Source organism: Cibotium barometz, chromosome 4, assembly GCF_041138505.1.
Source record: "Cibotium barometz isolate CiBa-2024 chromosome 4, ASM4113850v1, whole genome shotgun sequence".
Taxonomy (NCBI): Eukaryota; Viridiplantae; Streptophyta; class Polypodiopsida; order Cyatheales; family Cibotiaceae; genus Cibotium; species Cibotium barometz.
Genome location: NC_141049.1, coordinates 35206369 through 35213863, shown reverse-complemented (window position 1 = coordinate 35213863; position 7495 = coordinate 35206369).

Below are 7495 nucleotides of genomic sequence, written 5' to 3'. Positions count from 1 at the left end.
TCCGCCCCTTTTTTTTCATGAACACCTTGGCCTTGGCCATGAAAGCAAGAGATTTACCACATTTTCTTGTCACCATGGCCGTAGTGAGCAAGCAAGCTTCTTCTTCCACACCCTGGGTGGCTATGGTGAACAGATCTACAAGGGTGAAGGTCAAGGATGAGCATACCTTTTGGGAGCCATTGTGGCATTGCTCGAACGGTGGAGGAGAGAGTGGAGATCCTGATTCAATCCTTGGAGGAGTACTCTCCTGTCGCTTAAGCAAGGGCAAATACAATACAAAGATAATGAGGGTATCTTTCTGTGTGGTGGAGAGAAAGTGAGAAGAAAATGTATATGGGTTTCTTTCTATGTGGTGCAGAGGAAGAGAGAACAAATGTAGGGTTTTTAGAAAAGAGAATGAGAGAAAGAGAGAGGAAAAGAGACACATTGAAATTGAAATCATATCTTAGACTGAGCACTTGATTTTTGGCCGGCTGGTCCATCAATGTCGTCATAACTCTTGGGCCTGGATACAAATCCGTCATATTTATGAATCATTCTGGGTGGTTTTGGAGCATTATAACTTTCCCATCATTTTTAGGATTCATATTCTGTATATTGGGGCCACGTTCTCTACATAGTAATTTTAGATCTATTTTAATAACCATTGGAAAAAAACTGCTATATAATTTCTTTGAATTTTTTGATCACACTTTTTTCATTGTTTATCATTCTCGACATACTACACAAATTTGCCAGCTTGAAAAAGTTATTTAAATATTTTAGAATTATATATATTAATAAGTTTAATATTTATTTGTATGCTCTAACTGCACATATATATATATATATCTATATATAATAGATGTAAAAGGAAAGATTTAAAGTTTGATCTAGAGTAACCACCAAATATGGGATTTGTATATATTTTGTTCTTAGCATATATATATGTATATATAATAAATAATTCTATAAATACATATATAATATAACATATATAGATAGCGTGCACATTTGATTTTAATAAATATTTTTCCATTATATTAATATAATTTAATTATATATATATAATGTGAAAACATAAAAAGTAAATATTAGATAATTTGGGAAAAATCTCATATTTTGGGAATCAATCACTCCATTTAATTTTTTGGATATATCGTAAACATGCCAACTCCAAATTTGTCAGAGATTGTAGATCTAGATTCTACTCTTCAAGATCTTTCTAATGATATGTCACATGAGGGGGTTATGAGAAAATTTTGGACAAGTTCACCATGATCCCATTTTTCAAATGGGAATGGGATTTATCCCGAATTGTTGCTGCTGTTTTACCCACTGCTGAACAAGCTCGTTGGGATGGTAAAGATATGCAGGCTCATGCCTTGATTGCACTTTCTGTCAAACGTAACATCACCCCACATATTCGTTCAGCTAAAACAGCAAAACAGGCTTGGGATATTCTAGCTGGTCTGTATGCAGGTCATAACGAGGCAAAAATCTCTTACCTGCGTAAAGAGCTAGAATTGAAGATTATGCAGGAAGATGATGACATGAATGTTTTTCTTGCTGAGATTAAAGATCTCAAAGAACAATTGATTTCTGCAAGTGAGATTATTCCTGATCATTCTCTTGTGGAGACTGTTCTTGATGCTTTACCTGAGACATATCAGACTTTTGCTTCCACGTGGAGACTTCTTGCTGAGGACAGACCTGATGCTGTCAAGTATGATACTTTAGTCAACAAGCTCTTGCAAGAAGCGCAGTCCAGGCAAAACAGGGCAAGGCAGCGTGCAGTTGATCAAGCATTTATTGCTGCGCAGCAGAGAAGAAGTGGTAAGGCAGCCCCTTCCACTGTTTCTTCTCCTATTAGTAGGTCTGCAACTTCTTCTCCTTCCACAGGTAGCAGCAATAAGTCTGAGAAGGCCAGGTGCAACTATTATAAGGCAAATGACCATGACCTTAAGAATTGCCCTAAGCTAAAGGCTAAAGAGGCAAAGAAGAAAGAGTCAAATGTAGCCACAATAGCGGATGCTTCTACAAATGTAGATTCTGCAAATGTTGTGCACGATACAGAATGGGCGTTTAGCATGTATTGCCAATATGACCCATCTGTACATGATGCATGTTTGGCAATTTTTGTTGACTCTCATGTATGGTATTTTGACAGTGGTGCTACAAAGTACATTACCTCGCATCGTGATATGTTCACTTCTCTTGAGGCTGTCCCTAATGAGAATACTGTCACATGTGCCAATAATGCTTCTTACCCAGTGAAGGGCATTGGTAAAATTATGCTTACTGCTTGCAAATGGCAACGCTTTCACACTTTCAGATGCTTTGTATGTGCCAGGGATAAAGAAGAATCTATTGTCTGTCTCTGCGCTTACTAGACTTGGACTTGTAGTCAAATTTATGGATGACAGATGTACTGTTCATGATTTGACTTCTGGTGATACAATTATTGTATCTGGCACCTTGTTTCGTGGGCTGTATAGGCTCAATTCTTATGACAAGTGTGTGGAAGATTCAGCAAATGCAGTTTCTGATGAAAAGGCAATTTCAGATGTAAAACTATGGCATGCTCGTTTTGGTCATCTGAACTTTGCTAGTTTGCTGTGTTTGCAGAAATTTGATATGGTTGCTTCATTGCCCCCTCTTGAGGCACCATTGAAACATGTTTGTGAAGGCTATTTTGGGCAAAATACAGCGTTCTGCGTTTCCAAAGGATGGTTCTGTGCGGGCCACTCGCAAATTGCAACTTGTACATAGTGATGTATGTGGGCCTATGCAAACTCTGTCATTTGGTAAACACTTGTACTTCATGACTTTCATTGATGATTACTCAAGGCATGCATGGGTATATCCACTGGAAGGCAAAGTCCGAAGTGTTTTTGTGCTTCAAACAGTTTTTGCTTATGGTTGAAAATGTATCCAATTGTAATGTGGGCACCCTCCGTTCTGATCGAGGGGGGGGAGTACATGTCTAAAGAGTTTGATACATTTCTGGCTAGTCGTGATAAAACACCAATGTACAGTGCCTTATACCCCTCAGCAAAATGGTGTTGCTGAGAGAAAAAACAGGTCACTTATGGAGATGGCACGATGTATGGTCAAGAGCCAAGCTTTGCCACATGCCTTTTGGCTTGAGGCTGTCATGTGTGCTGCATATGTACTCAACAGGTGTCCCACTAAGGCCTTGCAGTCTATTACTCCATACGAAGCTTGGCATGGCAGGACGCCATTGGTCACTTGCGTGTCTTTGGTTGCTTGGCCTATGCTTTAGTGCCTATGCAACAACGCAGAAAATTGGATGATAAGGCTGTCAAATGCATTTTCGTTAGCTACAGTGCTGAGAGCAAGGGTTACAGATTGTATCATCCGCAGTCAAAGCGTATCTTGATTAGTCGAGATGTTGTTTTTGTGGAAGATGCTGTGCAGCTTTTATTATCATGTACCAAAGAGACAGGTGTGAGCTCACGGGATGTATTTGATACATTGTTGCCTCTGTTTACAGGTGGGAATTCAAATGTAAGTCCTAATGAGGTAAATATTCAGCCTATGCAGATTTCAAATGACATCATAGATCAGCCTATTTCTGATGCAGATTTACAGGCTGTAATTTCTGAGGATAGGGCTGAAAATGAGCAGGCTAGAGGTATGCCTAAATGGCTGGTGCAGACCTTGCGTGATAGTAAAATTGATGCACCTATATCTAGTCATACTCGTTCAGGTTTTCAGCATGCCTCTTATGCATCGGATTGTTATGCCTCTTATGCATCGGTTTTCAGCATGCCTCTTATGCATCGGATTGTTATGCTTTGGCTATGTCTAGTATGTGTGAAGAGGAAGAACCTCTTTCATTTGATGAGGCACAAAAATCAGAAAAATGGTTGGCTGCAATGCAAAGTGAATATGATGCTATAATGAAGAATGGTACATGGTCTTTGTGTGATTTGCCTATTGGTAAAAAGGCCATTGGATGTAAGTGGGTTTTTAAGTTGAAACGAAAGCCACATGGCAGTGTTGATCGCTATAAGGCTAGACTTGTTGCAAAGGGTTATGGTCAAGAAAAGGGCATTGATTTTGATGAGACCTTTGCTCCCACTTGTCGTATGACTACCATTCGTCGCATTTGTGCATTGGCAGCTCATAATGGTTGGAATGTACATCAGCTGGACATAAAGACTGCGTTCTTGAATGGAGATTTGCATGAGGAGGTGTATGTATCGCAGCCTCATGGTTTTGTTCAAAGAGGGCAGGAAAACAAAGTGTGCACGTTGAAAAAGGCTTTATATGGTTTAAAGCAAGCTCCACGAGCTTGGTATGAAAAGATACATGCATATTTGACTGCACATGGGTTTCAGAATAGTCCAACAGAAAGCACTTTGTATGTTAAACGTGTGGATGGTGTATATCTAATCATTGCTCTCTATGTCGATGACATGCTGCTCACAGGACCAAATGAGAGTCATATTGCTGATTTAAATGCCTCTTTTGAGATGTCAGATTTGGGGCATTTGCATCATTATTTGGGGATACAATTTAAGCAGTGTGATGGAGGTATTGCTTTGTGTCAGACAAAGTATATTGAGACATTGTTGCGGAGATTTGGCCTTGAAGACTGCAAGCCTATTGCTACTCCAATGGAGACAAGTTTGAAGTTGAGTCTTCATGATGTTGGAGATCACTTTGATGTCACACTCTATCAGACAACTGTTGGTTGCCTCATTTATGTATGCATTATGAGGCCGGACATTTAGTTTGCAGTCTCACAGGTGAGCAGGTTTATGCATAGCCCAGGGTCTCAGCATTGGAAGGCAGTTAAACGCATCTTTCGCTACTTGAGTGGCACCATACATCTTGGGTTGTTTTATCCCAAGGGGGGATTGTTGCCGCCAGATTTACATGCTTTTTCGGACTTTGATTGGGCTGGTTGCTATGACACAAGAGTGTCCACCACAAGTGGTTTTTGTTTCATGCTCGGTAGCTCATGCATATCTTGGTTGAGCAAGAAGCAACCTACTGTGGTCACTTCTAGTTGTGAAGCTGAGTACAGGGCAGCTTTCATAGCTACGGTTGAGTGTGTGTGGCTCAGACGGCTTATGGGCTGACTTGGGTGTTGGACAGGAGTCTGCCACCTCTATCTTCACTGACAGTCAGAGCGCACTGACAGTTGCGAAAAACCCAGTTTTTCATGCTTGCACAAAGCACATTGAGGTGCATTATCACTATGTCAGGGAGAGACTCTCAGCAGAAGAGATCAGCTTGGCCTATGTACCAACACAGGACAACCTCGCTGATCTTTTCACAAAGGCGCTTCCTCGTGTGAGAAGTTCAAAGCTTTTCACAAAGCTTTGGGCTTGCTCCCCTTTGTGGACTGATCTACTTCGGGCATGGCACTCCCCTATACATGAGTGCCAGCTCTCGTTCACACCATCACTCCCAAGGGGGATTTGTTGCCATATATTTATATAGGCAGTGATGTGTGTGAACACACTTAGGACCGCCGGGGCACTTTTCCCTCTTTAGGAGGTTTTTTCCCCCCAGCTTGTATATACGCCCATCCTTCTAGGGCTAACTCATCTTTTGTACATTGACACAATCTAATACACTTTGTGTTGTGTGCATTCTTGCTTCTTCTTCTCCAAGCTTTGTGTGCTTTCCTGCAACCCTAATTCCAACACTTTCCACGGACTTCTTCAACTTCATTGAATGTGATGTTAGCACATGAGTTGAGGTGAAACCCACATTGCTTTTCCATTTATGCTTAAGATTTAGAGTTGGTATTGAAGGCATGGCCTTTTATCTCCACTCTAGGTGTTTGTTGGCGTGGTTTTTGCAGAGGCTTGTGGTGCAAGCTTACTTCAAAACCCAAATATAGGGATTCCCTTCATACAAGACTTGAATTTCTAGCAGCTTGTTGTTGACTGCTAGGCTTGAACTAGCGCTTGAGACCATCACCTGACTCTATTTAGCTTTGGATATTGAGGTGCGGTCCATGAGGATTTTGCGACCTAAAGAGAAGGAAGGGGTTGTGTCATAGAAGCCTTAAGCTTCTAACATCTTGAGGAGGATTTTCTAACATCTTAATCAAGCTCAAGGGTTGGATAAAACTACCTTTTCCCAAAGCTTCCATGAAAGAGGGTCCATGGTTGTTAGAATGTGAATATAATCCTTAAAGTTGGTAGGCTCTAAGAAGGGCTTATATTCTTGGTCCTCATCTTCACCATCTTGTTACAAGCTCTACATATATCAATTGATGTGGTTTGAGCTATTGGGTCAAATTTATTGGCAAGAATCCCTTGACCCATGGGATGAGTCTTCCCTATTGTCAACTTTATTTTCAAGGATCATGGTGTATGACCATCTTTATCTCTCATGTAAGGCTTTTTAAGGATCATGGTGTATGACCATCTTCTCATGTAAGGCCTTTCAAGGATCATGGTGTATGACCATCTTCTCTAAAATTCTATCATAACTAATGTGTGGTGGAAGGTTAGCCCAAATAATCTTTATTATCTCTCATGTAAGGCCTTTCAAGGATCATGGTGTATGACCATCTTCTCTAAAATTCTATCATAACTAATGTGTGGTGGAAGCTTAGCCCAAATAATCTTTACATTCTCAAGGATGCCCAAAGATTTAGTTGTGTTCCCACCATCACACAACAATCTTCACCATAAGGCTTGTGCCTACAAGTGGTGGGGTCCCCATGTCTCCCAATAATCCTTCGTGATTATGTTGACACCACCATCACCATCTAAGATTATAGAGACCAACGTGCGTGCATTTATAAATGAAAGGTAACATAACATTCCTTTCATCACATTGTAAGTAGTATCCCAAGTTGCTCACAGTAGGCACTTTTGGCTATCCTTATCTTGGCTATGTAACAAGAGCTCTCAATGCTGGTGACTATGATGACCCATCAAAGGCCTTTGACCTCCCACTGAGTCATCCTAGTTGGTAGCATTGTGGAATCTAGTCGGATAGGTTCTAGAGGTAGAGACTTTGTAAATGACTCTTTGATGTCCCACGGAGTCCTCCTAGTTGGTAGCATTGTGGATAGGTTCTAGAGGCAGAGGCTTTGTAAATGACTCTTTTATACGGCTTCTTAAGAATGGTCACATAGATTTAGATAATATGGCCTTTGGAATTCTTAGAGGTTCCCTTATTGGTTCTCTATGATTGACTCATGAATAGGGTTAGGGATACTCTTAGGTGGCGTTATACTTGACCTTTTACTTAAGTACTGGCTCTTGTTCATCTTGCACCTTCCTTTTACAAGTGCTTGGGCTTGTTTTATTTGTTCTTTCTCTAACTTGGGGTTGGGTAGTCTTTGAGTTTCTTTGAAGGGTTTGTATAGTCAGTGGGTTTCTTCTCTTTGGAAAGAGTTGGCTTGGCCCGTTATCCACATGAGGGAGGTAGCTTTGGAGCTTGGTCCATTGATGATCACGACCTTGTTGCCCTTGACAATTGATCGTGCATTATGTTTCCACATGCCTCTGAGGTT